At 44.1% G+C, this 16,264-nt stretch overlaps 1 long non-coding RNA gene across 1 annotated transcript; it reads right to left on the bottom strand.

Moving 5' to 3' along the window:
• Window positions 1-3,302: 3,302 nt before the first annotated feature.
• Window positions 3,303-15,797, bottom strand: LOC143960732 (uncharacterized). The gene is made up of 3 exons (XR_013270371.1): window positions 15,539-15,797; window positions 4,136-4,258; window positions 3,303-4,054 (listed from the first exon to the last, which is right to left on the bottom strand). It is a non-coding gene; the product is annotated as an uncharacterized LOC143960732 (long non-coding RNA).
• Between the last annotated feature and the right edge of the window lie 467 nt (window positions 15,798-16,264).

Below are 16,264 nucleotides of genomic sequence, written 5' to 3'. Positions count from 1 at the left end.
CAACTGACTTCAATACAACCAGTGTGTCTTTTTTTGTTTTCGATCACTGCTGGCAGCTATAGCTGCCAGCAGTGATCACTGTATTCTGATGGCTCGGAAACCTTCACCTAAGAGCACAAACCGACATACAGCTCTTACAGAAGCTTGGTAATCAAATGCCAGGCTTCCCTAGCATTACACCTGTGCGGCTGCGACCAAGTCTGGGCACAGGCCAGCACAGGCTCCTAGAGACGCAGGATGGTGGCTAGTAAGGGGAGAGCTGGGATACGACGTTAATTACATCATATCCCTGCCACTCCTAAACCTGCTCCACTGCTGCACCAGGCCCACGTTGCCCTTAATCTGACCCTATGGGCTGGTGCACTGGCCTGTACAGAAAGAGAGAGAGACTTCTCAACATTACTTCCACAGAGAAAATGCAATATGGAGCAGTCTCTCTCTCTCTCTGTGCCTGCAATGTGAAGCGATTTCTCTCTCTGTGCGGGCAATGTGAAGTGATTTCTCTCTGTGCAGGCAATGTGAAGCGATTTCTCTCTCTGTGCCTGCAATGTGTAGCGATTTCTCTCTCTGTGCCTGCAATGTGAAGCGATTTCTCTCTCTGTGCCTGCAATGTGGAGTGATTTCTCTCTCTGTGCCTGCAATGTGGAGCGATTTCTCTCTCTGTGCCTGCAATGTGGAGCGATTTCTCTCTCTGTGCCTGCAATGTGGAGCGATTTCTCTCTCTGTGCCTGCAATGTGGAGCGATTTCTCTCTCTGTGCTGGCAATGTGGAGCGATTTCTCTCTCTGTGCCGGCAATGTGGAGCGATTTCTCTCTCTGTGCCGGCAATGTGGAGCTAATTTGGTGGTTAAATCGGCCACTTGACTGGACTTGCCCCCCAGGCCTAAGGCTGCCAGCCCTCCCCTGCCCACCACTCTGCCCAGGTGGTGCATGTGGAATTCAGGGCCCATCAGGGGAGATTTCTTCCCGTTGACCCATTGCTTTCCATGTCCTTTTTGGGTGGCTGGGCCTATATTGAGGTAGGGGCCTGGAGCTGCAGCTCCAATAGTCCCTACGTTAATCCAGCCCTGGGGCTTGGTGTTGGGGTTCTTTGACACAAGCCCAGTCCATGAACAGGGTGAGGAGGAGTTCATGGACCAAGAATTGGTTGCTCCAGTGTGACCAATTCTCTCATATGCCTTTGCTGAGCGAGATCCGTGAGAATAATTCTGATGATTTCAGCATGACGGACCCCGTTTTTCGCCGTCTGTTGGATTTGCTGACCCCTTTTATCAGCAGGCAGGATACCTGCATGCGGCAAGCCATCACACCGGAGTAGAGGCTCATCGCCACATTGCGGTACTTGGTGACGGGGAAAAGCCTTCAAGAACTCAAGTTCTCGACAGGCATCTCCCCCCAGGCTCTGGGGATCATTATCCCAGAGACCTGTTCTGCCATCATACAGGTCCTGCAGAAGGAATATATGAGGGTAAGTTTTATCCTTTAACACCACATTATATTTATTTACTGTTTGCTAATGTATTATATTTCTTTCATCATATTTTAATGATCTATAATTAACATAATTGTAATAAGCTGGGAATGTCCTCATGCATGTTGGATTTTTATATGCTTCTTTTTTGTCCGTCATGCATATTTGCCTTCACTAACCCCCCCCAGCATGCTATCTGGGGCCCATATACTCCTAGTCTAGTCATTTAGCACTGTATTTTGTCAGCTCCATTGTAATGCTTTACCCTAAAGACCCCCTAAAATGTGTACAAATGTTATTGTTGTCCTTAAATTCATGCAGAGTGCCAGAGGCTTTTTTTGGGGGGCCCAAAATCATTTGGAACCCCCTTCCCCCAACCGCTGAGTCAACTGATAGCAATCCTCTATCTGCTGACTTTGCCAAAACCAATTCACACTATACCTACCTCTTTTGTGGTCAGATTTATGGATGAATTTCTGAAAGCACGTAGTGCAAGGGCCTGCCTCAATTGTTTCAAATGCTACTGTTTACATTTTTCTTCTCCTGTTATCTTGATAGGTAATTGCAGAATCTACAAATGTGCTTCCATTTATTAATTTGTTTTGATGCCACTTCTTATTATGTGTCCAGTGGGCTGCCAATAGTGTAATTAAGGAGGGGCTGGCCAAAGTAACACACATTACTTTGTTACTCCATTATGTAGTGGATAGGGTGGTTACCTGTCCAAAACATACCCCCCCCCCTAAAATATTTACAAGGGGCCATCAGAGGGGGTGATGAATCTGATAAGTGGACCTTATATTTTAGCCTTTAAATACTCTTTACAAGAAATGTTATACTGATGTTGGCCAACAATGTTTGTGTATAATTTGCTTGTAATGTTTCTGTGCAAAATTACTAATTAGATTTTTCTGGTTAGACTCCACAGTTTCCTTCAATGCCACAGGAATGGCAGACTCTGGCCTCCCAGTTTGCCCAGCGGTGGGATTTTCCTAACTGCGGAGGGGCAATCGATGGGAAGCCCATCGCCCTACCACCCCATTCGAGGTCATACTATTTTAACTATAAGGGGTTTCATAGTATCGTGTTGATGGCAGTGGTGTCGGCGACATATGAGTTTCTATATGTGGATGTGAGGAGGAATGGCCCGGATGTCAGATGGAGGAGAATTTACCTGGAGAAAGTTTTACCGATGTCTCGAGAGTGGTGGCTTGGGATTGCCACCCCCGGAGGAGAATGTCGAAGGACTGCTATTTGACTTCGTAACAGATGAGGCTTTTGGTCTGGGAAACCATGTGATGAGGCCATTCCCCCAGAGGACCCTCACTCCGGAGAAGAGGGTTTTTAATTTCTGGCTGGCTAGAGCCAGAAGGGTTGTGGGGAACGCGTTTGGGATTCTGGCCAGCCGGTTACACCTGTTTCAAACGGCCATTAATATGGCGGAATACAAACTTAATACCATTGTCTTATCTTGTTGCATCCTGCATAACTTTTTGAAAAGAAATAACCCAAATTATGTGGTCACAGTTGGCCTGACGCTGGACTTCAGCAAACAATGATGTCCCTGGAAGCGGCCCATCCTGGCTTGCCCCCCCAAAGCACCCGTGAAGTGCGACAAAATTATTTGGAATATTACATTTTACATTGTATCTGCTAAAATCTGGATTGTGATTTCCTGCTTGTGTTTATTTTTTCTGTCTCCTAGTGCACTTGTAGTGCCAAGTGGTTTGTACATTATTATATAATACCCATTGACACTGTAAACAACAATACTGTAAACACCAATTTTAACACAAAAAATGGTACTGATCATTGAAAGAAGAAGCCGCACCTTGTTGAGTAAAAATCCTTTTACTCCGTACACATTCACATGTGCGTTGTAAAACATTTTTTTGTAAAAAAGTATACAATTTTGAGTTATCTACATATATTTTTTTTAAGGTTACATAAACAGCCATGTTTCAAAACAGAACATACATAACTCTGGAACTTACAAAGTTCAACATTGAAAAACTAAAGGCAAGATCACACATTATATTGTCCAAAATGTGTGGATTTTGATGGGGTGAAGTCACCCCTGTAAAAACCTAATTTTGAAGATGCACACAAATTAGGAGTCAAACTGGGGATTTGCATTCTGATCCCATGCCTAATGTCAACATGTGCTATCTCCCATCATGGGGGATAAATAGATGTGTTTTGGGGAATAAATAGATGTGTTTTGGGGGTGCAACCCCTTCCTCTCAACTACTTGAGTTTTGAGGAAGGGGTTGCAGGCACAAAACGCATACATTGATATCCCCTGATGGCAGATAGCACATGTTGACATACTGTGTGCATCTTCAAAATTAGGCTTTTTAAAATGTTGTCAAAATGTAACTTCAAAACACAAAATGGTGCCAATTTTTGTTGTAAATTAAATTCTTCCAAGGACATCAATCATGTTCATGTTTTACGTCAATATCCATAGTTTTTTGTTTGACAATGTCTAAATCCTGACTACACCACATGATGTCCTGGATTAGCCTTTGGGCATTGTCACTGGTGAAATGATCTGATTGTTCTTCCACAACCTGTACATCACCTAAAAAAAAAACACACCATGTATTATAAATATGCAGGCATACATCTCTTATTACCTGAAGGTGAGGTGTCAGACACTCACCTGTTGTTGTCTCAATCTCGACCACTTCTCCTTCCTTCACATCCTCTGGTTTTGACCTCTGTTCTCCTTGTTCAGGAGGTGTGGAGTCCCTGGTGACGTCATATTTCCCGATTCTTTGCTCCCCTATGAGAATGAAACAAAAGGTATACTTAGCACACAGATATTTGAGACAAAAAATAAGAATGATAAACATTGCTTGGAAGTGGGGTACAATTGTCTGTTTGGGCAGAATTCCAAGCTGAAGACATGAAGACGCACGACCAAAAGACGCACGTTCCATAGAGAGCCGATCAAAATCTCCTGCTATTGGGAATTGGATACGGGGAACCAATCCAATTCGCAATGGTCTGAACCCAACCTAAAACAGAGAAGAAACCCAGGAGTAAACGACCAAGCTTCCTTATCTGAAAAATATTGAGTTAAAGCGGGGTTCCACCCTAAAGTGGAACCTCCGCTGATCTGAACCCTCCCCCCCTCCGGTGTCACATTTGGCACCTTTCAGGGGGGAGGGGGGTGGAGATACCTGTCAAAGACAGGTATTTACACCCACTTCCAGGCATAGACTCCCGTGGGAGTCTACGCCATTTCCTGTCCTGCCGCGCTGTCTGCTGGGACACACACGGGTCTCAGAGACAGCGCGGAGAATTCCTATTGCGCTGCGCGACTCGCGCATGCGCAGTAGGGAACCGGGAAATGAAGCCGATTCTCTTCACTTCCTGATTCCCTCACCTAGAATGGTGGCGGCAGCAGCCGAGGGCCGAGCGATCGATCGGCCTCGGCTGCCGGCATCGCTGGAACCCGGGACAGGTGAGTGTCCATTTATTAAAAGTCAGCAGCTGTAGTATTTATAGCTGCTGGCTTTTAATTTTTTATTTTTTTGGTGGAATCCCTCTTTAAGTATTTGGTTTATGTGTTTTGGAAGGAAGACTCTCAATCTCCTTCCAGAAAAAATACACCATCCCATGAACATTTGGGAAGTCTTTACCATTCCCAGGAGAGTCAAGAATAGCAACACACCTACATGCAGCAGATCTAAGAGCTGAACACCAAAGGGAGGAAATTGTAATAAGCTCATTAGAACAACCACATGGCTAGTCTTCGGTGCCCATACCGACCTCTGATGTGAAGAAGTAGCTTGAGGCTAATAATTGGAATAATTTTAGGCATGTGTCCTAGCAAGTCTTGAAAAGTGTTGGCTGTTTTTAGGTGTAACAGGAAAAGTTAAAGAGATTGTAAATGGTCACCTTGTAAAACAACCCATTTAGTTTAAAAGAAAAATGAAAGGCAAAACATTTTCAGTTTAGAAGCTTGCAGATTTGGGTATTCCAATCAGAACTCTGTGTAAAGGGGTGGCAGGTACCCTTGATAAAGCTAAGTGACAAGCAGGTGGTTTGTGCAGCTTTCCTGTAGTGCAGGATCCTATTGACACAAGAGGCTCTTGGAGACTGGGCATGGCCTGCAGGTTCAGATATGTAATATATATATATATATATATATATATATATATATATATATATATATATATATATATATATATATATATATATATATCAGCCCTCAAAATTTCATCTCGCCTGCTCTGATTTGGCAAATGAAATTATGAGGAGTGCGAGTATGATCTGAGCTGTGCTATCCCAGGAATGTATAGCCACTTAGCCAGTACCTCTACCCACTGGTTTGTAGAGATGAGCATTTCAGACGGAGCAGTCGGCCGCCCTGGACCGCCCCTCTCCACCTCCCTCCTGCTGCACATCTAAGGAGTTGGGTGGTGCATGTCATCAAGGGGGCAGGCTCAAACCCTTTCGGTCTGCCCTCTGTGTTTAGATGAGGTCTGACTAGGGCTGGGCGATTTTCCCCCCAAAAAAATTCTGCGATTTTTTTTAATTAAAAACTCGATTTACGATTCAAATAGATTTTTTTTTTTATTATTATATTAATTAAAGTGCATCAACAAACAAAATTGCAAGGGCAAACCCTTTCTCTAAGTCATTGAGCAAGTAAAGTGGCGCATTAATACACATACTACAGGAGAGAGTCAGAGAGTGCAGACATATTGCAGGAGATTTCCAGAGACTGTGGACATACTGCACGAGATTACCAGACTGCGGACATACTGCACAAGATTACCAGAGACTGCGGACATACTGCACAAGATTACTAGAGACTGCGGACATACTGCATGAGATTATCAGAGATGTGGATAAACTGCATGAGATTATCAGAGACTGCGGATATACTGCATGAGATTATCAGAGACTGCGGACTTACTGCACAAGATTACCAGAGACTGCGGATTTACTGCACAAGATTACCAGAGACTGCAGACATACTGCACAAGATTACCAGAGACTGCAGACATACTGCACGAGATTACCAGAGACTGCGGATATACTGCATGAGATTACCAGAGACTGCAGACATACTGCATGAAATTATCAGAGACTGCGGATATACTGCATGAGATTATCAGAGACTGCGGACATACTCCATTTGATTATCAGAGACTGCAGACATACTGCACAAGATTACCAGAGACTGCGGATATACTGCACAAGATTACCAGAGACTGCGAGCATACTGCACAAGATTAACAGAGACTGTGGATATACTGCACAAGATTACCAGAGACTGCTGACATACTGCACAAGATTACCAGAGACTGCGGACATACTGCACAAGATTAACAGAGACTGTGGATATACTGCATGAGATTATCAGAGACTGCGGATATACTGCACAAGATTACCAGAGACTGCGGACATACTGCACGAGATTAACAGAGAATGTGGATATAATGCACAAGATTACCAGAGACTGCGGACATACTGCACGAGATTATCAGAGACTGCGGACATACTGCACAAGATAACCAGAGACTGTGGATATACTGCACGAGATTATCAGAGACTGCGCACATACTGCACAAGCTTATCAGAGACTGCGGATATACTGCACGAGCTTATCAGAGACTGCAGATATACTGCACAAGATTACCAGAGACTGCGGACATACTGCACAAGATTATCAGAGACTGTGGATATACTGCATGAGATTATCAGAGACTGTGGATATACTGCATGAGATTATCAGAGACTGTGGATATACTGCATGAGATTACCTGTGAATTGGGGCACCGATGACAGCTTTGCAGAGTGCACTGCACAGAGGACACAGGAGGATGTATTCGCGAGCTAGCTAGCAGTGAGGGGGCGGGGCCGGGAGCTCCACTTGGAACAGAGCGGCTGTAGTTAGAGCAGTGATCTGAGTGGGTGTGTCAGTGGAGCTTCTGGCCCCACCCCCGGACCTCTGGCTATGGCGGGGCCGGGAGCACCACTGACGCGCCCATGCCGATCACTGCTCTAATTACAGCCATTCTTTTCTGAGCATACAGGATACATGGGGCAGAGTCAGCGAGTCAGTGGAGCTCCCAGCCCCGCCCCCTCACCGCTGGCTAGATCGGGAATACAGCCTCCCATGTTCTTTGTGCGAAATAATATTCTTTGATCTGATGAGACCAAGATAGAACTTTTTGGCCTTAATTCTAAGCGGTATGTGTGGAGAAAACCAGGCACTGCTCATTACTTGTCCAATACAGTCCCAACAGTGAAGATTGGTGGTGGCAGCATCATGCTGTGGGGGTGTTTTTCAGCTGCAGGGACAGGACGGCTGGTGGCAATCGAGGGAAAGATGAATATGGCCAAGTACACGGATATCCTGGACAAAAACCTTCTCCAGAGTGCTCAGGACCTCAGACTGGGCCGAAGGTTTACCTTCCAACAAGACAATGACCCTAAGCACACAGCTAAAATAACGAAGGAGTGGCTTCACAACAACTCTGTGACTATTCTTGAATGGCCCAGCCAGAGCCCTGACTTAAACCCAATTGAGCATCTCTGGAGAGACCTAAAAATGGCTGTCCACCAACGTTTACCATCCAACCTGACAGAACTGGAGAGAATCTGCAAGGAGGAATGGCAGATGATCCCCAAATCCAGGTGTGAAAAATATGTTGCATCTTTTCCAAAAAGACTCATGGCTGTATTAGATCAAAAGGGTGCTTCTACTAAATACTGAGCAAAGGGTCTGAATACTTAGGACCATGTGATATTTCAGTTTTTCTTTTTTAATAAATCTGCAAAAATGTCAACAATTCTGTGTTTTTCTGTCAATATGGGGTGCTGTGTGTACATTAATGAGGAAAAAAATGAACTTAAAGAGGGATTCCGCCCAAAAAAAAATATTAAAAGCCAGCAGCTATAAATACTACAGCTGCTGACTTTTAATAAATGGGAACTCACCTGTCCCGGGTTCCAGCGATGCCGGCAGCCGAGGCCGATCGACCGCTCGGGCCTCGGCTGCTGCCGCCGCCATTCGAGGTGAGGGAATCAGGAAGTAAAGCGAATCGGCTTCACTTCCCGGTTCCCTACTGCGCATGCGCGAGCCGCGCCGCGCAAGGGGAATGGTCCGCGCTGTCACTGGGACCCGTGTGTGTCCCAGCAGACAGCGCGGCAGGGCAGGAAATGGCGTAGAGTGGGAGTCTATGCCCGGAAGTGGGTGAAAATACCTGTCTTTGACAGGTATCTCCACCCCCCTCCCCCCTGAAAGGTGTCAATTGTGACACCGGAGCGGGGGGGGGGGGGGGTTCCGATCAGCGGAGGTTCCACTTTAGGGTGGAATCCCGCTTTAAATGATTTTAGCAAATGGCTGCAATATAACAAAGAGTGAAAAATTTAAGGGGGTCTAAATACTTTCTGTCCCCACTATATATATATATATATATATATATATATGCGTATTATATATATAAATGTGTATTGGAGCAAATTTGTAATGATCCGGAAGAGACATCTGCTGCACAAAGTATGCAGGCTCTGTGTGAGACAGAGAATCAGTACCCAGAAGACAACAGACTGGAAGGCTGAGTGCCTTAGATGATGTATGTGAAGACTAGCTGTGAAGCTAGAGCTGAGGGTTGGATGAGCCATTTTGAATTGAGAACTCTATGAGGAGCTGGTTGTAGGTTGGGCAGCATTGGAAAAGGCCAGTGTGAATGTGGGATATGCTCCTTGGTACATAAAGGACAGAGAAAGTGTGCAATCATAGGTTGTGCCCCTGATCCTGGCAGGAGTTGTTCAGTGAGGTCAGTAAGCAAAGAGTGACCTTGTAATTATCTGATACTGTATGTAGAATTTTTCAAGATTAAGTCTGGCAGGAGAAAAGGGGCCAAATTACACAGCAAAAGCACTGTGCTGTATAACATCCTTTAAGGTCCTTTTTTTTTTCTTTCACATTAACAAGCGCTTTAAGATTTACTCGCCACTAGTTGCCCTACCCAAACCCACCCTGCCCCGCCCCTAATTCCATCCCTAAACACGCCCTCATAAATTATCTCATGAAATGACACTTAAATGTTTTATGCAGAATTAAGTTACAAACATAAATATTAACAACATTATCAGTGCCCATCAAAGCAGGCTCACCTGTTACTATCAATGCAGCCTCACCTGTGCCCATTAATGCAGCCTCACCTGTGCCCATCAATGCAGCATCACCTGTGCCCATCAATGCAGTCTCACCTGTGCCCATCAATACAGACTGACCAGTTGCCATCAATGCCGCCTCACCTGTGCCTATCTATGCAGCCTCACCTGTGTCCATCAATTCAGCCCCACTTGTGCCCATCAATGCAGGCTCACCTGTGCCCATTAATGCAGCCTCACCTGTGTCCATCAATGCAGCATCACCTGTGCCCATCAATGCAGTCTCACCTGTGCCCATCAATACAGACTGACCAGTTGCCATCAATGCCGCCTCACCTGTGCCTATCTATGCAGCCTCACCTGTGCCCATCATTGCAGCCTGACCAATTCTCACCAATGCAGCCACACCTGTGCCCATCATTGCAGCGTAACCAGTGCCCACCTATGCAGCCTCACCTGTGCCCATCAATGCAGCCTCACTTGTGCCCATCATTGCAGCGTGACCAGTTCTCACTAATGCAGCTTCACCTGTGCCCATCATTGCAGCATGACCAGTTCTTACCAATGCAGCCTTACCTGTGCCAATCATTGCAGCATGACCAGTGCCCACCAATGTAGCCTCACCTGTGCCCATCATTGCAGCATGACCAGTGTCCACCAATGCAGCCTCACCTGTGCCCATCATTGCAGCATGACCTGTGCCTACCAATGCAGCCTCATCTGTGCCCATTATTACAGCGTGACCTGTGCCCATCAATGCAGCCCCACCTGTGCCCATCATTGTAGCGTGACCTGTGCCCATTAATGCAGCCTCACCTGTGTTCATCATTGCAGCGGGATCAGTTCTCACCAATGAAGCCTCACCTGTGCCCATGATTGCAGCATGACCAGTGCCCGCTAATGCAGCCTCACCTGTGACCGTGATTGGAAAGAAAAGGAAAGGAGAGGGTGGCAGGATCATCACAGAGCGAGGATTGCCCTCTGTAACAGCTTACATTTGAATTGCCGCCCACTCACACAGCTGGGCACACACAGCCCCACCTCCTGACCCATCATCTATAACAAACAGAACATGTCCTGGCATTGGACAAATTTTCTGTCTATCATTGGTGCCAGGTCAGGAGGTGGGGCTGTGTGTGATCGTGAATGAACGGCAATTCAAATCTAAGCTGTTACAGCAGGCAATCCCCACTCTCTACCCTGACCGGCTTTCCTCTTCCTCCACGCTCTCTTCCCCTCAGGGCGATCGCTTGAAGGGAAAAGGGTCCCATTCAACCCCTTCAACCCCTGCCGGCGGTGCTCGTCCCCTCCCCACTCCCAGACAGCCCACACTCGCCAGCAGTCATTTTCCACACGCAAAATGCGAGTAGATAGATTTGAGGGCTGTGTATAGAACATGTTTAATCAGTCTAATAAGATTTGCTCAGGAGTTATAATTAAACATAATCCTTACATATGTGCAGGGGAACCTACATACACACTGTCAGGAAAACCAAGCTTATGCTCAAAGAAATTCACATGCGCGCAGAACGGTCCACAGAACTGTGCACAGAATTAGGATCATGCATGTACGCATGAGCAAGAGTCTGCATTTTTCCATGAACTTTGGCACTCACTGGCCTATTTAAGCCCTACAGAACGCAGGATCATTGCTTAGTGATCATCAGCTCCTTTTGTCTGTGACCTGATCCCATGTGTACATCCGTATCCTGACCCAGCTCTTAACTCACATTGTTCCTGAACCCCTGTTGCTGACTCAAACTTGTGACCTGACCTTGCTTCCTGCCTGCAGTTCCAGTACCTCCTCTGCTTCCCTGTCACTGACCTTGGCCTGGCTTTGACTCTGCTTGTGGTTCTTGATTCTGCACCCCTGCTGCCTGATTGTTGCCAATACCTGCCCATCTGACCATCCGAGATCCTGTCAGGGATGGGCAGAGAGATCAGCGCATGCAGCTTCAGTTTTCCATTCTCTATGCTGTATCTGGCACAGTAAAACAAAGAACTGATCACTCCTAAATAACAAAGGCACTTGCTTCCCTTTGGTAATTAGAAGAAGTATCTGCTCCATGTTTATGTTTAGAGGACCGGTGCCCTTGTTGTGTTTGCACAGCTCTTTGTTAAATCCCTCTATAATTTTTCTTTTTTTTTTTACTTTTGAGCATTTTGTTTTATCAGTGCTTTTAGTTCCAGAAATGGTTAGTGATGGATTGTATAGTTCCCTAAAGGTAACATCATATTATTATTGAAAAAGAGAACTCAATCAAAAATTATTTAAAATGATAGATTTTATTACATTATATTATAGACAGATAGTACATACACAGATCCCTATTACAATTAAACATATAAAGAGGGAGTACATAATGTTTGCTAATGGCCGAAATGGCCTATTGAACGAGCGCGTAGCCTATCCGCCCATCCAGCACCAGCTTGTCTCCTTGTTGGAAGTCCTCCCCCGGAAGAATTCCATGCCGGCCCCGGCGTCTTCCTGATGGCCACAGGAAGTACTCTCTGCCGATAATCATCCATCTGCAGCCCCACATCTCTGCAGCGTCACACGGATTGGGAGTTGAGGAAATCTCCATGGACCACTGAACAACAGATGAGCCTTTTTATCTTTGTCGTCTTGTAAGTGTAATCATAGGTTGTGTCATTAAAACATACTGCACTCAAGTGTCGCATTCCCTTTTTACCCTTCAATGGCCAGAATGGTAATGGCCTAATATGATTGCAGGTAAGGTCTTCCCTACATGTTTCGCCAAGACATTGGCTTCTTCAGGGAAGTGAGACGTGACCGATGTAATAGGTATAACTTTACAGAAAAAGAAAATGAGGAACATAGCATACATTAAATATAAAAGGTTACAAAATAACATAGTAGAAACATGATGCATGATACTGAGAATTAAGGCGACAAGGTACTAAAAATCACACCCCTCCCACCAATCCGTGGGAATCAACACCCCAATACCCCAAGGAGTCCCCATACCTACCCCAGTGCACCCAGCTGGCAAGGTCGGTATGAGGTCCGCCCCGAGGAGGGCGACCTACCACCACCATAGTGTGGCTGCAGGGGGCAAGAGGGGATCAGTAAAAACTGAAAAAAAAGGAATAGTGGGTAGAGACAAATAACTCTCTTAGAGCCAATATTTGTCCCAATATCTAGGGCTAACAAAGCCTCAATACGTACCAAGATTGAATGTAAAAAAGGGTTGAAGCTGGGGTGGGAGGAGATGGCCAAAGATATCCAATCAATCAAGGAAATACTTTATTTTATTGCTTATGACTGAGATAGGGTAGCTGGATGTGAAACAAAGAATTAAAGATAATGAATAAATAGAATAACACTAATAGAGAGTATTTATCAAAAATAGATCAAGCTAAACTCAAAAGGAAATATACATCAGATAAATAGTGGCTCTAGCTTACCCAATATAGGTAATGAATGTTCCTGGGCTTCAAGAAACAACTCAGATATGCAGAAAGTAGTGCATATAGTAGAGTGCCTAAGCAGGAAGCTAAGCACTCCCCAGAGATGTCCAGCCACAGAAATCATGCAGCAAAGAAAGTGATAGATAGATGGGAGAATAAGAAGAGAATAACGGGATTAGAATGGCCTGGATAGCTAAGTAAGGAAGATATGTAGGAAGGGAAAAGCCCACCCGCCCTTGATACTAACCTTAAGTAAAATGCTCAAGAATAACAGTGCCCCTGTAGAACCAGCGATGAAGAGCTGGCTAAATCAGACTTTATACCCCCCACCCGGTCGGCGTGTGACATCACTGAACGTGAGCAGATGAAAAGCAGCCACCGCGCCTGTGCGATATCCACATCCACCTGCTTACCATGCCCAGAATGCCGAGCATAATGTCAATCGTGTCACACGACCAAGGTCGCGCAGCGCAAAAAGATGTGGGCGGGACACAGAAACACTATCCAAAGGGATGTAAACAGAGGACAGGGCACGCACCAATGAGGGGAGATGTAAACAGAGGCGGATGATACGAGATGGGGAAAGAGGGCGATGGATGGCCATTGGGCGGACCCAGTGTCAATGGACAATAGGCCCTTGGGTGTCCATACAGCCATGGGTAGTGATCTAATCATCCCCCAGGAGGGTGAATCCCATGCGTTCCACAGCCAGCAGAAAACACAGAGAGGGATGGGGAAAGGCGGGGAGATGGAAATGGGAGTGGATAAAGGGTGGATAAGATAATGGGGCAGGGGAATGCCATGCAGGGCACGACCCGCACCCATTAATAGCATGTCGTCCCATCAATTCACGCAGCATGTATAAAGTTGAGAGGAGTAGTATTACACAAAATATGAACACTGAAGAAAACACAAGGACAATAAAGTAGGTGAAAATAGTACAGTACATGAATTTTAGACAACAGCAAATGAATAAAGTACAAATTACTGTTTATATTTGTATATGTATATACAGCGATTAAAAGAGATAGTAATAATCAAATCAAAACTATATGACCTGAGAATAATATATGTGGATCCTGAGAAGGTCAAGGGATCCTAAAAAAGGCAGTGAATAACCAAATCGAGAGTAAGAGGGGGAGGAGGGGGGGAAAAGATTTTAATGGGCCAATAAGATCAAATACATGGCAGGGGCGCTGATACAAAAACCGAATCACGTCAAGTGGAGGCACAGTAAATTACTGGGTTTGGGATATCAGTATAAAAAAAAGTTAATAATAATAATATTATATAATATAGACGCTACCATAGCTATTTTAGTACCTTGTCGCCTTAATTCTCAGTATCACATACCATGTTTCTACTATGTTATTTTGTAACCTTTTATATTTAACTTATGCTATGTTCCTCATTTTCTTTTTCTGTAGAGTTATATCTATTATATCGGTCACGTCTCACTCCCCTGAAGAAGCCAATGTCTTGGCGAAACATGTAGGGAAGACCTGACCCGCAATCATATTAGGCCAGTACCATTCCAGCCATTAGCAAACATTATGTGCTCCCTCTTTATATGTTTAATTTGAATAGGAATCTGTGTATGTACTATCTGTCTATAATATAATGTAATAAAATCTATCATTTTAAATAATTTTTGATTGAGTTGTTTTGGCACCGCAATAATCCCCATCCTCTCTGCTTCTCTTTTTCAGTAATCATTGGGATGAGGTACCTTATCTAGATACGGCCATATCTGCCACTTTCTCCATCATATTATTATTATTAGTAGTAGTAATAGTAGTAGTAGTAGTTTAAACAGTAGTAGTATAAGTAGTTAAGGTATCTATTTTGTACAAAATACTATCACTTTCTGAAATGCTGTACAATCAATGGGGAAGCTTTCTACCATTAAGCTGGCGCATTAATAGAAACAAATAAAATAGTGGTCCCACCTCTCAAGAGCTGACAATCTATTGGGGTATAGGTGAATTATGCAACAGGTGTAAACCATGTGATGCAAATGTTGCAATACTTTTACAGTTTCTCATTTTGTATCCGTCCTTGTGCCCCCCTGATAGCAGAATTGGAAACAGTTTTAGGTTACGGAAAAATCGATATTGAGAGGTTATTTACACTCGTTTAGGCATGTGTTTATTTACATCCGTATCTAACAAGGACGCACAGGGTAATTTTGGGAAAACAAAAGAAGTGAAAGAAAACGGAGCAATGTAAACATTTTTTCTGAGCCAGTGTAAAATTAACTCGTTGAAGTTATGCAGTTACAGGAATTAATAAAATATTATAGCACATATAATAGACGTTAACTATAATTGTTAGTTATGCTTCTAATATTAACAGTTCCCCCCCCCCCTACATTGTACAATATGAAACACAAATAGTTTACAAGCTCCTGAAATAGAAAAGAAACATTTTCTTGTACAGATGGGAGCATAGACCTTAAATATTATTTTGCATTTGAGCTGAGGCTGTTTACCTTTAGCTTAGTTATGGTCCTGCGGTGATCAGCCTAATCCTATGCTGAATTGCAGCCTCCAACATCAATGCTGCATCAAGCACACTGAAGTCAATGAACTTGACAAATATACCTTTGCAAGAGACTTCAGTAGATCTAGCAAATGTGGAGTAAGCTGACCAGCAAAGCAAAAAAAATTTAAAATCAAGTACCATTTACCATATTTTCCTCTACTTATAACCTAATCTATGATAATCATAGGCAAAAGGTTTGAGTAACGATTTAACCACTTGACCACTGGGCACTTAAACACCCTTAATAACCAGACCAATTTTCAGCTTTCAGTGCTCTCACAATTTGAATGACAATTACTCGGTCATGCAACACTGTACCCATCTGAAATTTTCGTCCTTTTTTTCCCACAAATAGAGCTTTCTTTTGGTGGTATTTGATCACCTCTGCGTTTTTTATTTTTTGTGCTATTAATGAAAAAATACCGAAAATTTTGTAAAAAAAAGCATTTTTCTTCATTTCTATTAAAATTTTTTGCAAATAAGTAATTTTTCTTCATAAATTTGGCCAAAAATGTATACTGCTAAATGTCTTTAGTAAAAATAACCCAAATTAGTGGATATTATTTATTCTGCGTGAAAGTTATAGGGTCTACAAGCTATGGTGCCAATCACTGAAAATGTATCAATTTGATCACAGCTGATGTACTGACAGTCTATCTCATTTCTGGAGACC

Source organism: Lithobates pipiens, unplaced genomic scaffold (genome assembly GCF_037356315.1).
Source record: "Lithobates pipiens isolate NorthernLeopardFrog02 unplaced genomic scaffold, aLitPip1_a1.2 Scaffold_8, whole genome shotgun sequence".
Classification (NCBI taxonomy): domain Eukaryota; kingdom Metazoa; phylum Chordata; class Amphibia; order Anura; family Ranidae; genus Lithobates; species Lithobates pipiens.
The sequence above is the reverse complement of the archived record's forward strand: the minus strand, read 5'-3'. Positions and strand labels throughout refer to the sequence as shown.